Raw genomic sequence first — 26,245 nt, forward strand, 5'->3', positions numbered from 1 at the left:
TCTCTGGAGCTGCGCACAAGCAACGTAGGTGACTGACGGATTGCTGTTATGGTTCTAGGGGTTGCTCATGCGTAAGTTGCCGCCACTCCTGGCTAGGTTACCTGGTTGAACCCTTTCTGTCTGGACAGCCTCAAGTTTTGTGGCTGCCTCAGTTGCTGGCAGAATCCGTCAGTGGGCGTTTCTTGAACCTCTTCCAGCGTAAAAGCTGTTTGACGCCCAGTCTCCTCATATTCTCCCTGCGCGGAAGTCTTCTGCGCAGAGAGGGTGTGGGCAGCGGAGTACCCGTGCTCTCTCCGCTGGTCTCCGGCGAGGAGTCCTGGAGCCACCTCTCCGATTCCCCCATCTGCCCCCCTTCTCCACTGGTGTTACGCTGATTTCCTTCCCCAGCGGATGGGCTGCCTCTCTCCCTACTGGGACCCTCACCGGCAACCCTCTGGAGCCTTCTCTCCGCCTCCAGCTCCGATGGCAGTTCCCTGACAACAACCCAATAAAAATGGAATTAAAAGGTTTTGAGGAAAGGACTTTCAGATGGAGAATTAATGAATACCTGTTAGATGACCAGAAGATTATAGAAAAAGCACAAAAGAAACTAACTGAATACTTTATGGACAACATCAACAAAGGTACAAAGATGAAAATTGTTTCGGACGCAAGCAAAGCAGTTATGAGAGGCTTTTCTATTCAGCAGAACTCATTGAGGAATAAAAATAGAGAAAAAGGGAAAAAAGAAATTTTAAAGCAGATTATGGACAATGAGCAAAAATTAATAAAAAAACCAAATAATCTAAAAATCAAACAAGAAATCAAGACTTTACAAACTCAATTTGCAATGATAATAAATAAAGAAGTGGAATGGAATATTAAAAGGTTAAGACAGAAAATTTTTGAATTCGCTAATAAATCAGGCAAATGGCTTGCGTGGAAATTAAAAAGAGAAAGGAGCAGAACACAATTAATAAAATTACTGTGAATGGTGAAGAGACAGCTAATCCGAAAGAAATTAGAAAAGGGTTCTTGGACTTTTATAGACAACTATATAAAAACAACCCCTTCATGGATCACTGCCTTGCCGTGGCGAAGGGGCTGGAATACCTCGGAGAAGCTATGAGCTATGCCGTGCAGGGCCACCCAAGATGGACAGGGCATAGTGGAGAGTTTTGACCAAACGTGATCCACCTGGAGCAGGAACCGGCAAGCCACTCCAGTATCCCTGCCAAGAAAACTCCATGGACAAAGACAACAGGCATATAAAAGTTATGATGCTAGAAGATGAGCCCCTCAGGTCGGAAGGCGTCCAACATGCTACTGAGGAAGAGCAGAGGACAGGTACAAGTAGATTCAGAGCTGATGAAGTGGCTGGGCCAAAGCTGAAAGGTCGCTCAATTGTGGATATGCCTGGAAGAAAAAGGAAAGTCCAATGTTGTCAAGAAAAATATTGCATAGGAACCTGGAATGTAAGAACCATGAACCTTGATAAATTGGATGTAGTCAAAAATGAGATGGCAAGAAGAAATATTGACATCCTGGGCATCAGTGAACTAAAATGGATGGGAATGGGCGAATTCAGTTTAGATGACCATCATATCTACTACTGTGGGCAAGAATCCCGTAAAAGAAATGGAGTGGACCTCATAGTCAATAAAAGAGTGCAAAAGCTGTACTGGGATGCAATCTCAAAAATGATAGAATTATCTTGATACAAATCCAAGGCAGACCTTTTAACATCACAGTAATCCAAGTTTATGCACCAACCACTGGTGCTGAAGAAACTGAAATTGACCAATTCTATGAAGACTTACAACACCTTATAGAATTGACACCAAAGAAGGATGTTCTTCTCATTAAAGTAGGGAGTCAAGAGATAAAAGGAACAACTGGCAAGTTTGGCCTTGGAGTTCAAAACGAAGCAGGGCAAAGGCTAATAGAGTTCTGCCAAGAGAACAAACTGGTCATCACAAACACTCTTTTCCAACAACACAAGAGACGACTCTACACATGGACATCACCAGATGGGCAGCATCGAAATCAGATTGATTATATTCTCTGCAGCCAAAGATGGAGAAGCTCTATACAGTCAGCAAAAACAAGACCTGGAGTGGACTGTGGCTCAGATCATCAGCTTCTTATAGCAAAATCCAAGCTTAAACTGAAGAAAGCAGGAAAAACACTGGGCCGGTATGATACAATCTAAGTCAAATCCCTTATGAATACACCGTGGAAGTGAGGAACAGGTTTAAGGATTCAGATTTGGTGGACAGAGTGCCTGAAGAACTATGGATGGAGGCTCGTAACATTATACAGGAGGCAGCAACGAAAACCATCCCAATGAAAAGGAAATGCAAGAAAGCAAAGTGGCTGTCCAACGAGGCCTTACAAATAGAGGAGGAGAGAAGGCAAGCAAAATGCGAGGGAGATAGAGAAAGATACAGGAAACTGAATGCAGAATTCCAAAAAATAGCAAGGAGAGACAAGGCGGCCTTCTTAAACGAGCAATGCAAAGAAATAGAGGAAAACAACAGAATGGGAAGAACCAGAGATCTGTTCAAGAAAATTGGAGATATGAAAGGGACATTTCGTACAAAAATTACCATAATAAAGGACAAAAGTGGTAAGGACCTAACAGAAGCAGAAGACATCAAAAAGAGGTGGCAAGAATACACAGAGGAATTATACCAGAAAGATATGGATGGCTCGTGCACCCCAGGTAGTGTGGTTGCTGACCTTGAGCCAGACATCCTGGAGAGTGAAGTCAAATGGGCCTTAGAAAGCACTGCAAATAACAAGGCCAGTGGAAGTGATGGCATTCCAGCTGAACTACTTAAAATTTTAAAAGATGATGCTGTTAAGGTGCTACACTCAATATGACAGCAAGTTTGGAAAACTTGGCAGTGGCCAGAGGATTGGAGAAGATCAGTCTACATCCGAATCCCAAAGAAGGGCAATGCCAAAGAATGCTCCAACTACCGCACAATTGCACTCATTTCACACGCTAGCAAGGTTATGCTTAAAATTCTACAAGGAAGGCTCAAGCAGTATATGGACCAAGAACTCCCAGAAGTGCAAGCTGGATTTAGAAGAGGCAGAGGAACCAGAGACCAAATTGCAAACATGCGCTGGATTATGGAGAAAGCTAGAGAGTTCCAGAAAGACACCTACTTTTGCTTCATTGACTATGCAAAAGCCTTTGACTGTGTCGACCACAGCAAACTATGGCAAGTTCTTAAAGAAATGGGAGTGCCTGATCACCTCATCTGTCTCCTGAGAAATCTTTATGTGGGACAAGAAGCTACAGTTAGAACTGGATATGGAACAACTGATTGGTTCAAAATTGGGAAAGGAGTACGGCAAGGCTGTATATTTTCTCCCTGCTTATTTAAATTATATGCAGAATTCGTCACGTGAAAGGCTGGGCTGGATGAATCCCAAACCGGAATTAAGATTGCCGGAAGAAATATCAACAACTTCAGATATGCAGATGACACAACCTTGATGGCAGAAAGTGAGGAGGAATTAAATAACTTTTTAATGAGGGTGAAAGAGGAGAGCGCAAAATATGGTCTGAAGCTCAACATCAAAAAAGCGAAGATCATGGCCACTGGGCCCATCACCTCCTGGCAAATAGATGGGGAAGAAATGGAGGCAGTGAGAGATTTTACTTTCTTGGGCTCCATGATCACTGCAGATGGTGACAGCAGTCACAAAATTAAAAGACAGCTGCTCCTTGGGAGAAAGGTGATGGCAAACCTAGACAGCATCTTAAAAAGCAGAGACATCACCTTGCCAACAAAGGTCCGTATAGTTAAAGCCATGGTTTTCCCAGTAGTGATGTATAGAAGTGAGAGCTGGACCATAAAGAAGGCTGATCGCCGAAGAATTGATGCTTTTGAATTATGGTGCTGGAGGAGACTCTTGAGAGGCCCATGGACTGCAAGAAGATCAAACCTATCCATTCTTAAGGAAATCAGCCCTGAGTGCTCACTGGAAGGACAGATCCTGAAGCTGAGGCTCCAATACTTTGGCCACCTCATGAGAAGAGAAGACTCCCTGGAAAAGACCCTGATGTTGGGAAAGATTGAGGGCACAAGGAGAAGGGGACGACAGAGGACGAGATGGTTGGACAGTGTTCTCAAAGCTACAAACATGAGACTGACCAAACTGCGGGAGGCAGTGGAGGACAGAAGTGCCTGGCGTGCTCTGGTCCATGGGGTCACGAAGAGTTGGACACGACTAAACGACTAAACAACAACAACAACACTATAAAGAAATGAGAAATGTGCTGATGATACCATTGAAAGAAGTTATGAATAATATCTTAAAAGAAAGAGATATCCCAGAAACTTGGAAAGAAGCATTTATTACCTTGATTCCAAAACAAGATTCGGACTTAACACAAGTTAAAAACTACAGGCCCATTTCATTATTGAATACGGACTATAAAGTATTTGCGGGGATTCTAGCGAAGAGAATGAAAAAGTTACTGATAAAAATCATCCATAAAGACCAAGCAGGTTTCCTGCCAGGCAGACAAATGAAAGATAATATAAGGAATATAATTAATATTTTGGAATATCTGACTGGCAGGAATGAGAAACAAGCGATATTAATGTTTGTGGATGCAGAAAAGGCCTTTAACAACATAGTATGGGATTTTATGCTGAGAAATATAGAGTCTATGGATGTGGGGAAAGAGTTTTTCAAGGGAATTAAGGCAATATATACAGAACAGAGAGCTAAACTGATAGTCAATAATGTAATTACAGAAGATATAAAAATATCTAAAGGAACAAGACAGGGTTGTTCGCTCTTGCCATTGTTATTTATAACAGTTCTGGAGGTCTTTTTAAGTGCGATTAGACAAAATAAATCAATAAAAGGGGTGACAGTAGGTCAGAATGAATATAAAGTTAAAGCCTTTGCTGATGATCTGGTAATAACAATTGAAGAACCAATGGAAAGTGTAAAAGAAGTATTGGAGGAGATTGAACAATTTGGAAATGTGGCCGGATTTAGATTGAATAAGAAAAAGACTAAAATAATTGCTAAAAATATGGAGCAAAGTAAGACAGAAATAATGCAACAACAGACAGAGATAGAGGTGGTGAAAAAGGTAAAATATCTGGGAATTTGGTTAACCCCTAAAAACATTGACCTGTTTCAGAATAATTATATACCGGTTTGGAAGGAAATAAGGAATGATCTGGATGTGAGGGGTAGAATGAAACTGTCTTTTGGGGGCAGAATATCTACGATGAAGATGAGCGTGCTTCCAAGGATGTTATTTTTATTTCAGACTATCCCCATTATAAAGCGGGTAGGGATCTTTAAAGAATGGCAAAGAGTGATTTCAAGGTATATTTGGCAGGGCAAGAAGCCAAGAATAAAATATAAGTTATTAACGGATGTGAAAGAAAGAGGAGGCTTCGCCCTGCCAGATATGAAATTATATTATGAAGCAGCATGCCTATGCTGGTTAAAGGAATGGATAAAATTAGAAAATAAGGAATTATTAGATCTCGAAGGTTTTGATAACAGATTTGGATGGCACGCATATTTATGGTGTGACGAAGAAAATCCATAAAGGTTTTGGGAACCACATCTTCAGGAATTCGTTAATAGAAATATGGGACAGGTACAAAAATCTATTGAAACCAAGAGTTCCACACTGGCTATCTCCGCTGGAAGTTATGAGTGTAAAGAAAATTAATATGAGAGGTAATTGGATTACGTATGGTGAAATGGTAATTAAAGAAGGGGGGAAATGGAAGCTAAAACCATATGAACAAGTTAAAGAATATGTATATGACTGGTTGCATTATTTCCAGGTTAATGAAATGTTTAAAAAAGATATAAAAGAAAGTGGTTATGGAGAAAAAGAGTCAAAGTTTCAAACAGATATAATAAACAATTAATGTAAAATTTTGTCAAAAATGTATAAAATATTGTTGGAATGGAATACGAAAGATGAAGAGGTTAAGTCGGTAATGATACAATGGGCCAAAGACTTTGGGTATAATATTCAATTTGATGACTGGGAAAAACTGTGGAAAGAAAATTTAAAATTTACTGCATGTACGGCGTTGAAGGAAAATGTTATGAAAATGTTTTATAGATGGTACATCACACCGGTAAAACTAGCAAAAATGTATAAGATATGCAATAAGTGTTGGAAATGTAAGGAAAAAGAAGGAACGTTTTATCATATGTGGTGGGAACGTAAGAAAGTGAAAAGTTTCTGGGAAGCGATTTACAATGAATTGGAAAAGATGTTAAAATATACTTTTGTAAAGAAACCAGAAGCTTTTCTTTTAGGGATTACAGGAAAGGAAATAAGAAGAAAGGATTGTAAACTTTTTCAGTATGCAGTTACAGCAGCAAAAATTTTACTGGCCCAGAAATGGAAACAAGAGGAAATACCGACGATAGAAGAATGGAGAATGAAACTGACAGACTATGCGGAATTGGATAAATTAACTGGGAAAATCAGATATGTGCGAGACCAAAAGTTCATGGAAGACTGGGGAAAGTTTGTAGAATATCTGAAAAATGTATGTGATGTACAAACAACGCTACTGGGGTTTCAAGAGGCACTGTAAAAGTTGAGATGTATTGTTAAAAAGAAATAGAAGGGGGAGGGAAGACAAATGGCAATACAAATGAAGGGAATGCGTACTGAAGAGATAAATACGGATGATTGCCAGAGAAGCTGAAGGAAGTCCAAAAAGAGATAATTTGTTAAAATTTGGATAAAAATGTACAACTGTATCGGAAAATTAATAAAAATTTATTTAAAAAAATAAAATAAAATAGAGGCTCGACAAATCTTTAAGGACAAAGAAGGCAGAGTAATAGCAGTTACAAGTCACCTGACAAGGCGAAAAATTGATAATTGTCGGAATCTATGCACCTAATGGTAGTAAGATGGAATTTTACAAAAACTTGGAAGAAAAACTGTTTGAATTTATGGATCAAAAAATTATAATTATGGGAGACATGAATGGAGTAGTCTCATTGGAAATGGACAGAATTAGGAAAAAAGAGAATATGAAAGAAGGGAAGTTACCAAGGACCTTTTTCTCTATAATAGAGAATTGTAACTTAATAGATGTTTGGAGACTGAGACACCCATTAGACAAACAATTTACGTACTTCTCAAAACCAAACTAATCAGCTTCTAGAATTGACTACGTAGGCTTTCCAGTGAATTAACACCCAGAGTAAGAAAAATAGAAATACAACCAAAGATATTTTCGGATCATAATGCAATTAGATGTGAAATAAAAGAATTGGATGTAAAGACCTTTCGATGGCGATTGAATGAAAATTTGTTAGAAGATGAAAAAATTAATGAGAAGGCTCAAAAGATGTTAACAGAATATTTTGTAAATAATTGTAATAAAGGAACTAAAATAAGTGTTGTTTGGGACGCTAGTAAAGCGGTTATGCGAGACTTCTTTATACAACAAAATAGCATCAGGAATAAATTTAGAGAGAAAGGCTAAAGGAGATCTTAAATCAGATTATGGAAAATGAGAAAAAACTAATAAAAAATCAGAGATTTAAGAATTAATCAAAATATTAAGATGCTACAAAGACAATTTGCAATGATAATCAATCAAGAAGTGGAATGGAATATTAAAAGAATGAGACAAAAGAATTTTGAACATGCCAACAAATCAGGTAAATGGTTGGCGTGGCAAATTATAAAAAGGAAATCTCAAAGTACAATAAATAAAATAATATTGGATGGAAAAGAAGTAGAAAATCCAAAAGAAATTAGAAAAGGATTTGTTAACTTTTATAAACAACTGCATAAAAAAACTGGAAAGGAAGATGTAAAAATGATAGAGGAATTCTTGAAACAGAAAGGAGTGCAACAAATTCCAACAGAGAAGAAGGAACGGCTAAATGAAAGAATAGAGGAAGAAGAAATTAAAGAAGCAATAAAGCAATTGAAAAGTGGAAAGGCACCAGGGCCAAATGGATTTACAGCAAAATACTACGAGGAATTAAAGCACACCCTACTTGTACCATTGAAAGAAGTGATGAATCACTGGTCAACAACAAATTTGTTGTCTGCGTTTTTTCAGATGATTTAGGACGAATCTGATGCGCTGAATCCAAAAATCACATTGGTTTTGCTCAATCAGGTCAAGTTTTTGAGCTATGGCCACATGTCGTTTTTTTACGTTTTTGTTCACATGTATGCTTGTGTGGAGCATTTTAGAAGAAGTTGGTGGGGGTAATATGCCATGTTGAATAATTGTTTTGATTGGAAATGATTATTTTAATGACAAAAAGTATTCACGTCCGATAGTTCTGGGTGATTATGCCGAAAAGGAATCAGTTTGAAGTCATAAAACCTCGAAATCTTCCATAAATTGGTGTGGCTGGGATCAACAGAAAGAACCGGAGCAGCCTCAAGTATCCTGATCTTCAATCAGCACGTCGTCCTGTAGCTCATTGTGATGAAATTCCAGTGCCTATCTTCGGATAACTTCCTGACATTAGTGACGAAGATGCCTCCAATGTTGAAAGACAGGAAGAAGAAGAAGTGGTTCTTGAAGATGATGCTCCACATCCATTTTCCCAAAAGGAGTTGAATGATCTAGTTCGCGACCTCAGCTTGTCAAAGGACTCTGCTGAACTGTTGGCATCCAGATTGAAGGAAAAAACCTCCTCTCTGACAGTGCTCGCATCAGCTTCTTCCGCAACAGGCATCAAGAGTACTTCCGTTTTTTCTCGGAAGAGAAGGACTTGGTGTACTGTGCAGATATTGCGCAGCTTCTGCACAAGCTTGGAGTGCCACAGTACGAACCCAAAGATTGGAGACTGTTCATTGACAGCAGCAAGCGATCACTGAAATGTGTTCTGCTACACAACGGCAACCAGTTTGCCTCTATACCCCTGGCTCACTCGAGTACACTGAAGGAGAACTATGAAAGCAGTGAAGTATGTGCTGGAGAAAATTGGTTATGATCAGCATAAGTGGTTTATTTGTGTTGACCTGAAGATGGTGAACTTTTTGTTGGGACAACAGTGTGGCTTCACCAAGTACCCATGTTTTCTGTGCATGTGGGATAGTAGGGACCGTGCTCAGCATTACACGAAGGACTGACCTGTGCGGGAGGAATTGGTGTCTTACAGAAAAAGGAACGTCATCAACGACCCTCTGGTGGACAGAGACAGAATACTCTTCCCACCGCTGCACATCATGTTCGGCTTAATCAAGCAGTTCACCAAGGCTCTGGACAAGGATGGTGACTGCTTCACTTACTTGTGCCAGGCTTTTCCAGGATTGACAATGGAGAAGTTGAAAGCTGGCATCTTTGTCGGTCCTCAGATCCGTCAGCTCATCAGAGATCCAGAGTTCAGAAACTCAATAAACGAAGTGGAACTGGAAGCGGGGAAGGCATTTGTTCTGGTAGTGAATAACTTTCTTGGCAACAATAAGGCCAGAAACTACGCAGAACTTGTCAACAACATGCTGACTGCTTTCAGAAACCTGGGATGCAACATGAGCATCAAGATGCACTACCTATTTTCACACCTGAAAACCTGGGTTCAATGAGTGACGAGCAGGGGGAGAGATTCCATCAGGACATGAAAGAGATGGAGACCAGGTATCAGGGTCGCTGGGATGCAGTCATGATGGCTGACTACTGTTGGACTCTGAAGAGAGACCTCCCTGCCGCTGAGCATTCCAGGAGTTCCAAGAAATGGAAGTTCAAGCCCTGAAGTTTGAAAAATGATGAAGCAACATGCAATTTACGTGTTCTTACCTTTATCAATGCCCACCATTCAGTTTACAGTAATCGATGTTTCTATCAGGTAATCAATATATGTTGTTGGAAAAACATTTTTTTCTCTTAAAAACATATTTAGGATGATATGTGTTGACAAAAATCAGCTGATAATGCCACAAAAATGCAATCAATTTTGTCACAAGATCTGATTTTTTTCAAATCAACATAGCACAAAAACCTGACCTGATGGAGAGAAACGGATGCCATTTCCTGATTCAGCAGTGCAAAAATACCCTAAATCCATTGTAGAAATCTAGACAACATTCAAAAAGTAAAAAATTGTTGCCCAATTATTGCCCAATATTATATTATGTATAATATAATATAATAAACAATAGAGAAATACCAGAAACATGGAAAGAAGCATATATTACATTAATACCAAAATCAGACTCTGACTTACTACAGGCGAAAAATTATAGGCCAATTTCGCTGTTGAATAAGGATTATAAGCTATTTCCTAGTATTTTAGCAAACAGACTGAAAAAAGTAATGAATGAGATAATACATGAAGATCAAGCAGGTTTTCTTCCTGTGAACATAATGGAATACCTGACGGCCAGGAATGATAAACAAGTGATGTTAATGTTTTTAGATGCGGAAAAGGCCTTTGATAATATATCTTGGGAATTTATGATAAAGAATATTGAATTAATGGGCATTGGACAATTGTTTATAAAAGGTATAAAAGCTATATACTCCGATCAAAAAACAAAATTGATAGTAAATAATATAGTAAACTATATTCCGATCAAAAAGCAAAATTGATAGTAAATAGTAAACTGAAAATATTGAAATTACAAAAGGTACAAGACAAGGGTGTCCGCTTTCACCGTTATTATTCATATCGGTACTGGAAGTCTTTCTAAGGACAATAAGAGAAAATGAGAAAATAAAAGGAATTTCAGTAGGCTGGAAAGAACATAAAGTGAAAGCCTTTGCAAATGACTTGGTACTAACTATAGAAGAACCATTAAACACTGCAAGAAGATCAAACCTATCCATTCTGAAGGAAATCAGCCCTGAGTGCTCACTGGAAGGGCAAATCCTGAAGCTGAGACTCTAATACTTTGGCCACCTCATGAGAAGAGAAGACTTCCTGGAAAAGACCCTGGATGTCAGGGAGAGGCAAACGGGAAAAGATGAAAGGACAGAAACCAGCAGTTATAGAGAGCCGAAGGAGATTATAAGCAGCCTGTCATCAGATAGTCAGTCTGACGTAGAGGGGGAGGAGGACGAGCCTGGCACAAGTCAAGCTGTACACAGAGTAAACAAAAGGAGGAGCTTTGGCAGATGGGGATGCTGGGTAAGAAGAAAGAGGAAGTAAGATTAGAGGGAACAACTGCGCACAAGGGAAGGACGCTAATCGTAACGCTGGAGATGTACGTTTGAACTTTGTCTAATAAATCAAATAGTTTGGAAACTGGCTGGGAGCCCGGAGTCTTATCTATGCCAGCTGGCCAGCATTAAGCCTCTGACAGCTTGTTCCCTCTCATCTTCTTGTGCTGGAAAGCTGGTGCAATAAGGAAATAGCTACAACATGGAGAAGGAGCTGTTGGAATTGAAAAAGCGCAATGTCGCTCTGGAGCAAAGATCACAAGACCTGCAGAGTCGTTTGGAAGAAGCCCGGACTGCCCAGAGAGTAACCCAAGATGGGCTATCGGCAGATGGGGGCAGGTGTGTGTGGGTGGAACGGTTCCAGGGAGACACGGAAAGTTACTTGGATTTCAAGACAGAGATGAAATATTTTCTGGAACTGGAAGCAGATAAGTTTCAGAACGGTGCGGCAAAGGTTGCTCACATAATTAGGCATCTGGGAGGAGGGGCTAGAAGCTGGATCAGGCCGTTAATAGCTTCGGGAAATGAAGCCCTCAGAAATGAAGCCAAGTTTTGGGAAGCAATGGATTTTATCTATGCAGACCAAAGTTTAATTGACAGAACGCAGGAGGAGCTGCTGGCTTTGAGACAAGGCAAATCCACGGTACGCAGTTACTGGTCTGAGTTTGCTGTGCTTGTCCAGAAACTGGGTTGGAATTTAGAGGATGAACCAGTTCAGGCAATATTTAAGAATGGACTTAATCCAGAAATAAAGGACGAACTGGCAAGGGGGCCAAGACCAAAAAACATGGACGAATTAACAAAGGCTGCTCTTGGGGTGGGTTTGAGACAAGAAGCCAGATGGCGGGAAAGGAAGCAAGGCAGAGAGCGGAGTTTCCATGGTGACCGCATTCTTGAGATGCCTGCAGCTGCCTCAGAATGTCAACAAACGCAAGAGCCTATGGAGATAGGCACAGGCAGGGCGCGGGAGAGTTTGAAAGCCCAACGGTCTGGCTGGAAGGAAAAAAAAGACTGGCAAGCGGGAAAAAGATGTTTTGTGTGTCAGAAAACTGGGCACTTTGCCAGAGGGTGTCCAGAGCGGCGTAGCTGGCAGGGAATGGTGGGGGCCACCCAGAAGGCAGAGGGAGAGGAGCCCCAGCATTCGGGAAACGAAGAGGCCTGGCTGGTGGGAATCCGGGGCAACAGCCAGGCGGGAGCAACACAGAAAGTCCCCAGCTTGGACACCCCAAAGCAAGCATAATGCTGAGAGTGCTGCTAGAACTCCCGAATGGACAGACGGTGGAGGAGATGGCGCTAGTTGATTCTGGGGCGTCAGCATCCTTTTTCAGCAAGGAGTTTGCGGAGCAACACAAACTGAACCTGCTGCCTTTGGACTTTCCGCTGCAGGTGACAACAATTGATGGAAGAGAACTGCTGGGGGGTGAAGTGACGCATCGAACACCCCCAATGCGTATGGCCACACACTCTGAGGTCATCGCTTTTCACGTGGCCACATTGGCGGGGCCGCCAATCATATTGGGCATGAGCTGGTTGGCGTTGCATGATCCGATGGTCTCCTGGCACCAACGGTCCCTGACGTTTGGCTCGACGCACTGCATGGAGAACTGCCTAGCCCAAGGGCTAGATCGACAAAGCAAGGGCAGGAGGGCAGCAGCATGCAGAGTAGGGGCGAGCGAGATTCCGTCGTGTTACAGGGATCTACAGGAGGTGTTCAGTGAGAGAGAGGCGGATGCATTGCCACCCCATCGGCCGTATGACTGTCAGATCAACGTGGTACCGGGGGCCACGTTGCCGGTGGGGAAAACCTATTCCATGTCGGAGGGAGAGCTCAAAGACCTAAAAGAGTTTATTGAGAAAAACCTGAGAAGGGGTTTTATCAGGGAATCCAAGGCGGCAGGCGGGAGTCTCGTGTTTTTCGTCGACAAGAGATCGACGAAAGAGAGGCGCTTAGTCGTTGATTATAGAAATTTGAACAGCCAGACCCGGCGGGCGCCAGAAGCAGCCCCCAAAACGCTGAAGGGACCCCGTAAGGGGCTCCGGATCGCGGAGGGGGTAGCGGCGCTGTGGGTCGTTGCGCAAACAGCGAAGTGAAGCCGCGTTGCTGTGGCCGGTCAGCGCTGTCCTTTCTTCCTGCAACTTTTCTGAACTTTGGAAACTACAACCCGTGAGTAAATTTGGACATTGAAAACTTTCTGAAACTTTTGTCAACTTTCTGAAACTTTTTGAGAACTTTCTGAAACTTTTAAAACTTTTTTAAAAAAAGTTGAAATCTGGCTGAAAACGGAGTGAGGATAAGCAGGAAGCCCATCTCCCGCTATACTGAACTTTAAGCAAAGAGCAGGAGGAGTGGAGACAAAAAGTTATGCGTTAACTAAATGCTGGCACCCTGTTAAAGCAGTTTTCTGAGTGAAAGACTTTGAGCTATTGACTTTTGCTGGTCATATTGGGGGTGCATTGATATCCTTCTTCTGTGGTACCAGTGGATTACAAAATAAATAAGAATCTCTGGTGCTGGAGCTGCCTGGATGAACACCAGTTTGCAACTTTGGATACATTGAATTCAGGTTTTGAAACATTCTGAGTTGGAACTGGATACTTTGAAACTGTTGCAGTCAAGGCACTGTAAGAAACACTGTTTTGCTTTAAGTTTTACTCTGCTAAAAATAATACATTGTGGAGGCGATGGACATGGATTTAAATTTATAAGTTTAACTTGGATTTGATCTTTTCCCTGAAGACGTATTGGATTTGATCTTTTCCCTGAAGACGTATTAAGCTCCCTCTAGAGGATTTTGGATTTACAGCAGTGACTTTGTTTTACTTTCCCTTTCCCGGCCTCTGTTTGACTATTGTATCTGGGACTCTGCTTTCTCATGGGAACAACTTGGATTGACCTTGGATTACAGATAACTTTGGAATGAGTGGCGCAAGGAGAAGAGGAAGGACCAAACAAACAACTCTAACTTTATCTGCAGCCTCACAGCGTAGATCTTCTGTGCCGGCCTTGCCTTCCACTTTGCCTCCAGACATAGAGGCGGCCTCCCTAATACAGGCAGGGGAGGGTGAGACAGAGGAGCTGCACCTGGGAGATATGGCTTCAGGGACAAGTAGCTCTGTCTTGGAGAAAATTTTGGAGAAACTGGAGGCTCTGGACAAGAAGGCTGATTTGCATACAGCTAAAATTGAACAGAACACAGAAAGCTTGAACAAGCTGACTGGACAAGTTGCACAGAATGCCCAGTCTATTGGAGAATTAAAGGAGGCTGTAGGTGAAAATCGTAAACTGGCTGAAGATACTAGTCAAAGACTGGAAGAACTTGAGAAAGAAGTAAGACCACTCAGCAAACAAGTTGGAGAACATCAGATTTACTTTTCGATGACAGAACTGCGAAACAGGGAGACCAACTTGAGGATACGGTCAATACCAGAGGTGGAAGAAGATAATTTTATTGAATTTCTAACTAAGGAATTTGCCAAGTTTTGGAAGTTAGAGGAAAAAGACTTTAAAATCGTATCTGCTTTCAGGCTTGGCAGAGTCAGAAGGACAGAGAAGCCCAGAGATTGTTTGATAACACTGAGATCAAAGGAGGAAAGGGACAAGATTTTGGGCCTGCACTACGAAAAGTCACTAGACATTTTGGGCAAGAGAATTGAAATCTACAAGGACATTCCTAAGCAGTTGCTGGACCTTAGATCTAACTACACGGAATTGGCAAGACTGTTGAGAAGCAACGCAATTATCTTCAGGTGGGAGTTTCCACAAGGATTATCCTTTACCTACAGAGGGAGAAAGATCAAAATCAAAACAGTGGAAGATAGAGACAAGTTTTTGGGAGCACACGGAGAAGACCTCCACAAAGGACTTGGATTGCCAGCGCCAGAACTTCCAGGGGAGCCCGCCCCCTCGGATCCTCAAGGACCGGAGAACAAGGTACCACCCCAGAAAGAATAACCAGACCTATCCAGGATGTCTCTGCAGCTTTTGAGCTGGAACATAAATGGCTGTAACAGTCCTGAAAAAAGGTTTAAAATTTTTCAGATTTTAAAAAAGGAACAATTGGACATTATATGCTTACAAGAAACACATGTGATTAGGCTCCATAGAAAGGTGTTAATAAATAAAAGGCTTGGTCAAGAATTTATATCATCGGATACAGTTAAAAAGAGAGGTGTAGTGATCTATGCAAAAGAGAGCCTTTCACCAAAATTTCTTTTTAAAGATGAAAGTGGAAGAATCCTCGCAATAGAAGTACAGTATCAAGGAGAAAAAATTTTGATATTAGGAATTTATGCTCCAAATGAAGGTAAATCGGATTTTTATAAGAAGTTGCACGAGACTATGCTGGATTATCTGGATTACAACAACGTCATCATGATGGGGGACATGAACGGGGTCGCATCAACAAATATGGATAAGTCACAGAACCAGAACATTACTAAAGAGGGAAGACTACCTAAGACCTTTTTTGAAATGACTGACAATATGGACTGGGTTGACATCTGGAGAGTTAGAAACCCCTTGGGAAGAGAAGGAACATTCTTTTCTGAAGCTCAACTGACTTGGACACGAATCGACCAAATATGGATAACTAGAAGTCTGGCACCTAAGGTGAGGAAGGTGAAAATCTGCCCTAAAACATGCTCCGACCATAACGCCTTGAGAATGGATATGACATTGATCCCAACCGGCTCCTTTAGATGGAAGATGAATGATGGCCTGTTTAGAGACCAAAGAATTGTAAAGAAGGCCCAAAAAACTTTAAAGGACTATTTTGAGATTAATTTGAACACTACGGTGGAAAAAAGAACTATCTGGGATGCAAGTAAAGCTGTGATGAGAGGGTTCTTGATTCAACAGAATTCTTTAAAGAAAAGACTGCAAAATGAAAAGAAAGATAAAATTCTGGAAAGTATCAAAGAGTTGGAGAAGAAGTTAAGATCTAACCCGAAGTCCCAACCGATTCTGAGAGAAATTAAACTTTATCAGGCACAATATTCCAAACTGATAAATCAGGAAATAGAATGGAAGATTAAAACAATGAAACAAAAAACTTTTGAATCGGCAAATAAATGTGGGAAACTGCTAGCCTGGCAGTTGAAAAGGAGACAAAGACTAAATACAGTAACAAACTTAGAGGTTGAAGGAAGGAACATTCAGAACCCGGGAGAGATTAGAAAGTGCTTCCAGAGGTATTTTAAAAAGTTATACACTCAAGGGCCACAAGATGAAATAGAGATTACACAATTTTTGGAGAGAAATGGATTAGCAAAGCTGTCAGAAGAAAATAGAATAATTTTGAATGGCAAAATAACACGACAAGAGATTGAACAGGCCATCCAGAGTCTGAAACAGGGCAAATCACCAGGGCCAGATGGACTGACCTCTAACTACTATAAGACATTGAAGGATTATTTGATACAACCTTTGTTGGAGGTCAGTAATGAAATAATGGAGGGGAAGAAGGCGCCTGAATCGTGGAAAGAAGCATTTATCACATTGATTCCAAAGTCAGAAACTGAAAAGACACAACTCAAGAACTACCGTCCCATCTCCCTTTTAAATGTGGATTACAAAATATTTGCAGATGTTTTGGCACGAAGATTTAAGAAAGTTTTAAGTGAGATAATCCATAAAGACCAGGCAGGCTTTCTCCCGGGCAGACATATGTTTACTAACACGAGGAACATTATAGACATATTGGAACTTTTACAAACAAACATAAACACTAAAGCAGTTTTAATTTTTATAGACGCGGAGAAAGCCTTCGACAACATATCTTGGAAATTTATGAAGGGGAATTTAAAAGAAATGGGAGTGGGACGGGGGTTTGAGAACGGGATTGAGGCAATATATTCAGAACAAAAGGCTAAACTGATAGTTAACAATGTGGTTACAGAAGAGTTCAAAATTGAAAAAGGTACACGACAAGGCTGCCCGATTTCCCCATTACTGTTTATTTCGGTTCTGGAAGTGCTCCTGAATATGATTAGGGGGGACCGGTTGGTGGAAGGGATTCAGGTCGGAGCGAAACAATATAAACTTAAAGCTTTTGCAGATGACCTAGTTCTGACATTACAGGAGCCGGAGTCTAGTTTGAAAAGAGTACTACAACTGATTCAAAACTTTGGTCGAGTGGCAGGATTTAAGTTAAACAAGCAAAAAACTAAAGTTTTGGGGAAAAACTTGACAGATACTGAGTTGGAACAGCTTCAGAAAGAGACAGAACTAAATGTGGTTAAAAAAGTTAAATACCTAGGGGTAAACATAACAGCAAAAAATCTGAGTTTATTTAAAGATAATTATGAAAAATGTTGGTCAGAGATTAAGAGAGACTTGGATAGTTGGTCAAGACTAAATCTTTCTTTGTTAGGCCGAATAGCTGCCATCAAGATGAATGTATTGCCAAAAATGTTATTTTTGTTTCAGACACTGCAGATTGTAGACAAGACAGAGTGCTTTCGGAAGTGGCAGAAAGATATTTCTAAATTTGTCTGGCAGGGCAAAAAGCCCAGAATCAAATTTAAAATATTAACAGATGCGAAAGAAAGAGGGGGCTTTGCCCTGCCAGATTTAAGGTTGTATTATGAAGCTGCAGCTTTCTGCTGGTTAAAAGATTGGTTACTTCTTGAAGATACGGATGTCTTGGATTTGGAAGGTTTTAATAATGCGTTTGGATGGCATGCATATCTATGGTATGATAAAGCTAAGATAAATAAGGCCTTCAAGAACCATATTGTCAGAAAATCAGTTTTTAATGTCTGGACAAAATATAAAGACTTACTGGAGAATAAAACTCCGAGGTGGCTGTCACCCCTGGAGGCTAAGGCTTGGAAAAGAGCCAATATGGAGGCCAACTGGCCAAAATATTGGGAGATAATAGAAAAGGATGGTGACAACTGGAAATTGCAGAGTTTAGAAAAGATGAGAGACAAAGTGCGAGACTGGTTACAATATGCTCAGATTAAAGAAGTGTTTAAAAATGACAAAAAGCTAGGATTCCAAGTGGAAAAGTCAAAGTTAGAAACTGAACTGTTAGAACCTAAGACTAAGGTACTTTCAAGAATGTATAACTTGCTGCTGAAATGGAACACACATGACGAAATGGTAAAATCAACAATGATAAAATGGGCGCAGGATATTGGGTATAATATTATGTTTGAAGATTGGGAAAGGTTGTGGACCTCTGGGCTGAACTTCACTGCATGTAATGCGTTGAAGGAAAATGTGATGAAAATGATGTATAGATGGTACATGACCCCTGTTAAACTGGCTAAAATATACCATTCGTCTGATAGCAAATGTTGGAAATGTAAGGAAAATGAAGGAACATTTTTTCACCTCTGGTGGACCTGCCCTAGAGTGAAGGCCTTTTGGGAGAAGATATATAATGAATTAAAAAAGGTGTTTAAATACACCTTTACTAAGAAACCAGAGGCCTTTCTCCTGGGTATTGTCGGCCAGAGTGTGTTAAAAAAGGACAGAACATTCTTTATGTACGCAACAACAGCAGCAAGAATATTAATTGCCAAGAATTGGAAAACTCAGGAGCTACCCACTGTGGAAGAATGGCAGATGCAACTGATGGACTATATGCAATTAGCCGAGATGACCGGCAGAATTCGAGACCAGGGAGAAGAAAGGATGGAAGAAGATTGGAGGGAATTTAAGATTTATTTACAAAAATATTGTAATTTGGCTGAGTGTTGAATTGGATGCCAGTGCAGATAATTGTCTACCATTAAATTAGATTTAAGGCTGAATTATATGTCAAACCAAATTAAGATTATTAATTAAGATGAGTTAAATGATAATTTGTTTGAAATTAATTTAATAATGATGTAAGTGTAGGCGGGAGGTGTGGGGGAGTCCCATGTAACAATTGAGAGATGTTAAATGGACAATGACAAGTTGTGCTTATCTAATATATGCTTTATTTGAAAACTTCAATAAATATATTATAAAAAAAAAAAAAAGAGAACTGCTGGGGGGTGAAGTGACGCATCGAACACCCCCAATGCGTATGGCCACACACTCTGAGGTCATCGCTTTTCACGTGGCCACATTGGCGGGGCCGCCAATCATATTGGGCATGAGCTGGTTGGCGTTGCATGATCCGATGGTCTCCTGGCACCAACGGTCCCTGACGTTTGGCTCGACGCACTGCATGGAGAACTGCCTAGCCCAAGGGCTAGATCGACAAAGCAAGGGCAGGAGGGCAGCAGCATGCAGAGTAGGGGCGAGCGAGATTCCGTCGTGTTACAGGGATCTACAGGAGGTGTTCAGTGAGAGAGAGGCGGATGCATTGCCACCCCATCGGCCGTATGACTGTCAGATCAACGTGGTACCGGGGGCCACGTTGCCGGTGGGGAAAACCTATTCCATGTCGGAGGGAGAGCTCAAAGACCTAAAAGAGTTTATTGAGAAAAACCTGAGAAGGGGTTTTATCAGGGAATCCAAGGCGGCAGGCGGGAGTCTCGTGTTTTTCGTCGACAAGAGATCGACGAAAGAGAGGCGCTTAGTCGTTGATTATAGAAATTTGAACAGCCAGACAGAACCGGCGGACTTCCCGATGCCGAGAATCGACGACGTTTTGGCAAGGGTGCGAAAGGGGAAGATTTTCACCAAACTGGATCTCCGAGGGGCTTACAACCTTATAAGAGTACGAGAAGGCGATGAGTGGAAGACCACCATGTTCACCCCGATGGGGGCGTTTGAGTATTTAGTCATGCCGTTCGGTTTGCAGTCCGGAAGTCACTGTTTCCAAGCCTTCATGCACCACGTGTTAGGACCCTTGCTCTACAAAAACTGCGTCTGTTTTTTAGATGATCTCCTGGTGTTCTTGGAAGACGAACAGCAGCACGTGGAGGATGTACGTCAGGTCCTGAGCAAACTCAAGGAGAACCGCTTGTGGGTCAAGCTGGAGAAGTGTCAGTTCCACGCAAAGGAAGCCCATGATTGGCAAAGAATGGTGTCATCCCTGTGGATACATTCTCCGCGTGTATCCACACAAAGGAACCCCCCTTTCACCTCAAAACCACCCTCGGCACCCCCTCTCTGGAAGGAAGAAGTTTTGTAAGGAGAAATATACGAAGTGTTACAAAGTAGAAAAAGATAGAGATATTGGTTATGAGTTTGAAATGTAATAGGGGAGAGAAGAAATGCATACTGAGAGATTAGATTGGAAAATTTTCAGACAGGATTGATGGAAGTAAAAAATTTGAATAAGATGTAAAAGTATGTTTAATTAATGTTGACAATGATATGTTAAAAAAACTAATAAAAAATTATATATATAAGCTGCCCGTCAGTTCCACTTCCTTCAGGGACTTCATCCCTGCACTAAGGATGAACTGGCCCGGGTGACACCCCCCCCCCCCCCGCAGCCCTGACAGATTTTATCACATTGTGCATTCACATTGACATGTGCCTGTCCGAGAGAGATTCCGAGCGCAGATCAAGGGAGTCCCTGGGGTCCAGTGCTGCAGTGGGGCTGGAAGAGGAGCCCATGCAAGTTGGTGTGGCCTGCCGGTCCCTCTCTAGCCAGGAGAAGAGTCAGAGGCAGGCCCTGGGTCTGTGCTTATATTGCGGAGAGTATCTGGCGAAAAGGCGTGTCGGGAAACGCCAAGCCCCAGCTGCGCTAGGAGGGGTTCAGCTGAGGCCCAGTCACTGCAAACCCCATTTCCTGCTCCCTATCTGCATTCTCCTTCCCCAGGGGGGCATGCTGACCCTGGAGGCAATGATTGACTCTGGGGCCTCTGGGTCTTCATGGACATCAGTTTCGCCAAAAAGTACCAGGTACCATTAGTGGTGAAAGCCTCGTCTGTTCCAGTGGTGGGTTTGGATGGGACCCCCCTCGCTTCAGGACCCATTACCCGTAAGACCTGTCCACTGGCCATGCTAGTGGCACCCCGGCACCAGGAACTGTTAACCTTTGAACTGGTCCAGACGCCACATTTCCCTGTGGTCCTCAGTAGCCTCTGGTTGGTCCTACATGACCCCGCCATTTCTTGGGCACAGCGGGCGCTGTCTTTTTCATCGTCTTTCTGCCGTGACATCTGTGCTCAACCCCCTGTGTTGCCTCCATTGCCGCCAGCACCTGTGATGCCCCACCAGCCGGGCCTCAGTTCTTCCACTTTGCAGGGGACTGCCCCAGATGGGGCAGGTTTTCCAGATGTTGGCCTAATTCCAGAGCCCTACCGGGCTTTGGCGAACGTATTTGAGAAAAGGGGGGCTGAGACTTTGCCTCCCCATCAGACTTACAATTGTCCTATTGACTTGCAGCCAGGAGCAGAGATTTCTTTCAGCAGCATTTATGCCTTGTTGGCCCCTCCGAGAGTACTTAGATGATAACCTTGCCAGGGTGTACACAACCCACCCAAAGGGACCAAACTCCTGAGCGACCCCCACTTCAGTCAACAATGGGTCGCATGAGGCCCAGGGAAAGCCCGCGGCATAGCTATAATATTCAGTAGAGACCTGAATCTCACTGCCACAACAGTCCTAAAGGACAAAAAAGGCAGATTCATTTTCACTAAAGGGACACTAGATGGCAAAATTAAACTGACAATCAGCTCTATATATGCCCCAAACTCCCTTCTCTGAAGGGAAAGCAATCCTAGGAGGGGACCTCAATCTAAATATGAAAGGTATATCCCTGAAAGACATCCACGCTACAACCCCATGGACAACCTTCAATCGAAGGAAACCCCCAACAACTAGGGACTCTTACAAGTTACTAAAAATGTTAGAAAACAGGGGTCTCTATGACATTTGGGTTGAGCAAAACCCAGGAGACACCAGCCATACATTCCAATCCAGACGCCATGGTACAACGTCCAGACTGGACAGCATTCTGCTCACACAGGGTCTGATCCCCTTAGCGGAATCAACAAACATAGGTAACATTAAAATCACAGATCACGCCCCAGTAGAAGTTACCATTAAAATAGGAACACAAACCACCCTACCATGGTCCTTCAGCCCCATCCTAACTACAAACAAACAAATTAGAGAGAGTCTCACAAAAACTCTACAAAACTACTTCAAGGAAAATGATGTAGACAATATAACAACCCCCCTCCTATGGGACGCAATGAAAGCGGTCACCAGAGGAGCTTGCATAAAAGAGAAAGCATTCCTTAAAAAACAAACCTCCACAAAAATTAACAAAATACAACAAGACATCATGGCCCTCTCATCATGCTACAAACAAACAGGATCTAAAAAACTCCTTCAACTTATAGAACAAAAAAGGATAGAACTGTGAGGAGAACCTGAGCTTACAGGGTTAAACAGCTCAAAGTGTGCGTTCTGCCTACTGAGTCCCTGCATCATTTCTGAGGGTCTGTTTGCTTTGTTCTTTCTAGTTTCGCTTTTGTCAAGAGCAGTCATGAGTTGTGTGTTAGACAATGGCTGATCTACCCTACTGTAAAATAAACTGCTTTTAGCTTAGTTTAAAGCTGCGTGAGGTCTTGATTTATGCACACTGCTGCACGCACAGAAGACAGAAGGCCAAGGACCTGACCGCTGTGTTTTTTACTCTGCTTTGCTTGGAGGTCTGGAAATGTCTGCTGTGCAGCAGGGAAGCCTGCTGGACCTTATCCCCCTGAGCAATAAATCCTAAGAAGAACTAGACTCCCTAGAAATCAACAAAACAATGATCAGCATTCTATACTCTAAACAATGCTTCTATGAATATGGAGGGGGAAACTCCAGACTATTAGCAAATAGATGTAGGAAAAAAGCACTCAAAACAAGAATACACTGCATCACCAAAAAAGATGGCAACATAACATTCTCCCCATAAGAAATTTGCAGAATTCTAGAGTTTCCTGCGGAACAACGGACATGAAATGAAGTGCGAGAAAACCCTCTGGGGTATCTCGAGCGGCGTGGGGTTATTTTGAAAGGTTCCATGAAGGCTACGCGGTCCTCGTAACCTCAAGAGTCTATCTTGAGGGTCCTGGTACCCGGCGGTGCCCTGAGGTGCTCTCCCGCTCTTCGGGTTTTTACAAAAAGATCCGGAGACGGGATAGAGCTGCAGGCACGAAGGGGAGCATTCTTAACCCATGCTCACGCTGTGCAGTCTCAAGCTTCTCATGAAAGCGGTGAGCTTCCAAAAATTAAATCAAATTCGGAGTTAAGGTTGGCAGAGTGGATCTGACCACTGATTTAAATTTTAATGGATTAAAATTCGACGAGCTGTGGGGTGCAAAGAGGGAGTCCCTCCCAGCAGCTGGGAGAAGATGGCGTATGGCGAAAGGCTGGAGGAATGAGAGCTGCAAGAAAGTATCCGCTGAGTGAGTACTTTCCTTTTAAGACCTCGATCACAGACTAAAAGCTAAAGTGTCAATAAAGCTTACAAAGTGTCGAGGCAAAGTTATCAGTGAAAATAACTATTTGGAGGAGGAATTGATAGTTTCTCTCGTCTGTACTGGTCGGGACTCTTAACCGTCTGAGGCATAAATGCTGATTCATCATACTCCTCCATTTTAAAGAAGTCATTTGTTTGCAGCCGGTTTCGGCTTGACACAAAAGACTTGGATGATGGACTTAAGATTATTCTTGGAAACATAAGATCATTGGGTGGAAAGCTGGTAAAAGGATTTACGACAAAATATTGTGGGGCTTAATAACAGTGTTAAAGGAGGAGAGAGGGGAACTCGCTCTCCCCCCCCCCCCCCGAATTTCGGAAGGGAGAAGAAGCCGTAAACTACGTGCAACATTGTCGCTGGTGTTTATGGAGCCTTCCCAAAGCAAACCCTGGATTGAGCTGACAAGAGGCAGAAGAAAAGAGAAATATCTACAAGTGGAATACAAACTGACCTTTATTTTGTCTTTTCTCATTTTCCCTTTTCTTTCTAATAACTTTGATACCTGCATCCCCCTCCTCTCGCGGACTTACGGGAAGAGTGTTAGAAGAGAAGACAAAGAAATCGAAAAGAACTGGAGTGATGTATATTTGGGCTTAGGCTGCCACCGTGTCGACGGAAATAAAATTGCAGTCCAAAAACAGAACTTTGGAAATTGTGACCCCTGGAGGCCTGTGTGGACATTACAAAGGTGTACTTTCAATAATATATGTTTATGATGGTGGGGAGGAATGGGAAAAAAGGAACTGGTACTCCAGCAGAAAGACGCCCATCGAGGCAGGAGAATGGTAAGGAGAGGAAGGAAATTAAAAATTACTGGAGGTCCAAGAATCATTAGACAGGAAATTAGAGGGGGTGATGAGTGAACTGTCAAGTAAAGTAAAGGACTTGGAGGGGAGAGCGGAAGCAGTTGAGGATGCAGTGAAGCGTACTCAGAAATATTTAAGGGAGACAAAGAAAGAGACAGAGCAGGTCAGAGGAGAGATGTTAGAAATGAATAGACAGCAGGAAGAGATGCTGGACAAAGCCACTTCCGGACCTGGCCAGGAGGTGGGGTTGTGGGTTTCACGTCCACCCCACGTGAGCGGGGGCTGGTTTCAGCCCCCACGAGAGCAGGGGAATCCCGGCCGCGTCATCCGCCCAGCCAGCCAATCGGGTGGCTGGGGGGCGTGGCCTGTCCTATTTAGGGCCGGTGCGGCCGGGGCTCGCCCTCTTTTGCCGGCTAGTCCCCACGTCGAAGCCTTCTCCCCCTAAGGAAAGTTACCCTCAGGCAGATTCAGTCACTATTAGGCCATTTAAATTTTGCTTGCCGTGTGGTTTCCCCTGGTCACCCATTTTGCGGCCGCCTAGCGAGGCTGTCAGCAGGTCTGTGGTCCCCTCATCACAGGGTTCGCCTATCGAAAGAGGTAAAACCTGATCTGGAAGTCTGGTTAAAGTTTTTAGAGAATTATAATGGAATTTCTTTGTGGCAGGATAACTTATTGCTGCAAGTTGACTTTCAGGTGCACTCAGACACTTCGGGCTCTCTTGGGTTTGGTGTTTATTTTAGGGGGCAATGGTGTGCCCAGCACTGGCCCGCAGCCTGGCAGGGAGGCCCCATAACCAGAGATCTAACCTTCCTGGAATTTTTTTCGATCGTAGTGGTCTAAGGAATTTAGCAACCATAGGGTATGCTTTCACACCAACAACCAGGCAGTAGTAGCAGTCCTTTCCAGGCAGGCCGCCCAGTCTCCAAGGGTGGGAGCCTTTCTTCGTTCTTTCGTCCTCTTGTGCTTAGAGCTCAACATCCACTTCTCTGCCAAATTTGTGCCTGGTGTTAACAATGACATTGCGGATGCCCTATCTCGTTTTCAGATGGACCGCTTCCGCTTGTTAGCACCGGACGCACAACAGCTTCCTCAGCCGTTGCCGGAGCACTTATGGAGCCTTGGGAACCAGAAGTGATTCAGGGAGTATTAGCCTTGGTGACGCCTTCCACTTTAAGATCGTATAAGAAAGCTTGGTCAGATTTCTTAAAATTCCACAGTAAAACCTACGCTGCTAGAAGCAATTCACCTCCCGTCAAGTCAGAGGTTCTTTCCTACTTAGTACACTTAAGACGCTTGGGCCGCGCTCCTAAAACCCTCAACCTACAGGCGGCAGCAATATCATTCTTTTGCAAGGCAGTTTATTCCTCTGACCAATGTGCCGATTTAGTCGTGCGGAAGGCCTTGGAGGGCTGGCGCAGACTGCAGCCCCCCAGCTGCAGTCGGGAGGGGGGGGGTTGGTTCGGCTTTTGGCAACCGGAAAATCAGGCCCATGCCCGGTTAAGGACACTAGGCGCTTTTTGTTTTTGAGGGCTAATTCAGTGGGACCACTATTGATTCACGCAGATGGCTTACCCCTGACGCGGCACCAGTTCACTTGTGTCATGCGCTTAACGGTTGCAGAATGTGGCTTCCCCCCCATGGATTTCGCGGCGCACTCTTTTAGGATAGGAGCAGCCACCACGGCAATGCACCTGGGCCTGACTGCCGAGAGGATTAAGGACCTGGGCCGCTGGAAATCAGATGCTTACAAACGCTATGTTAGGAAAAAATTATGACTGGGGTTACCTGACCTTGGCTTGTTCTTTCAATTTTCTTGCAGGAGCTATGAGGGTGCGCATCTGGATAATCAGGCACAGCATTGTGCATTGGGCCAGGGTCCGCGCCATCAATTCCGGTCTCGGGCCGCACCTTAACTTACCGTCT

This window comes from Podarcis tiliguerta (assembly GCF_965153285.1).
Source record: "Podarcis tiliguerta genome assembly, chromosome: W".
NCBI classification, from domain to species: domain Eukaryota; kingdom Metazoa; phylum Chordata; class Lepidosauria; order Squamata; family Lacertidae; genus Podarcis; species Podarcis tiliguerta.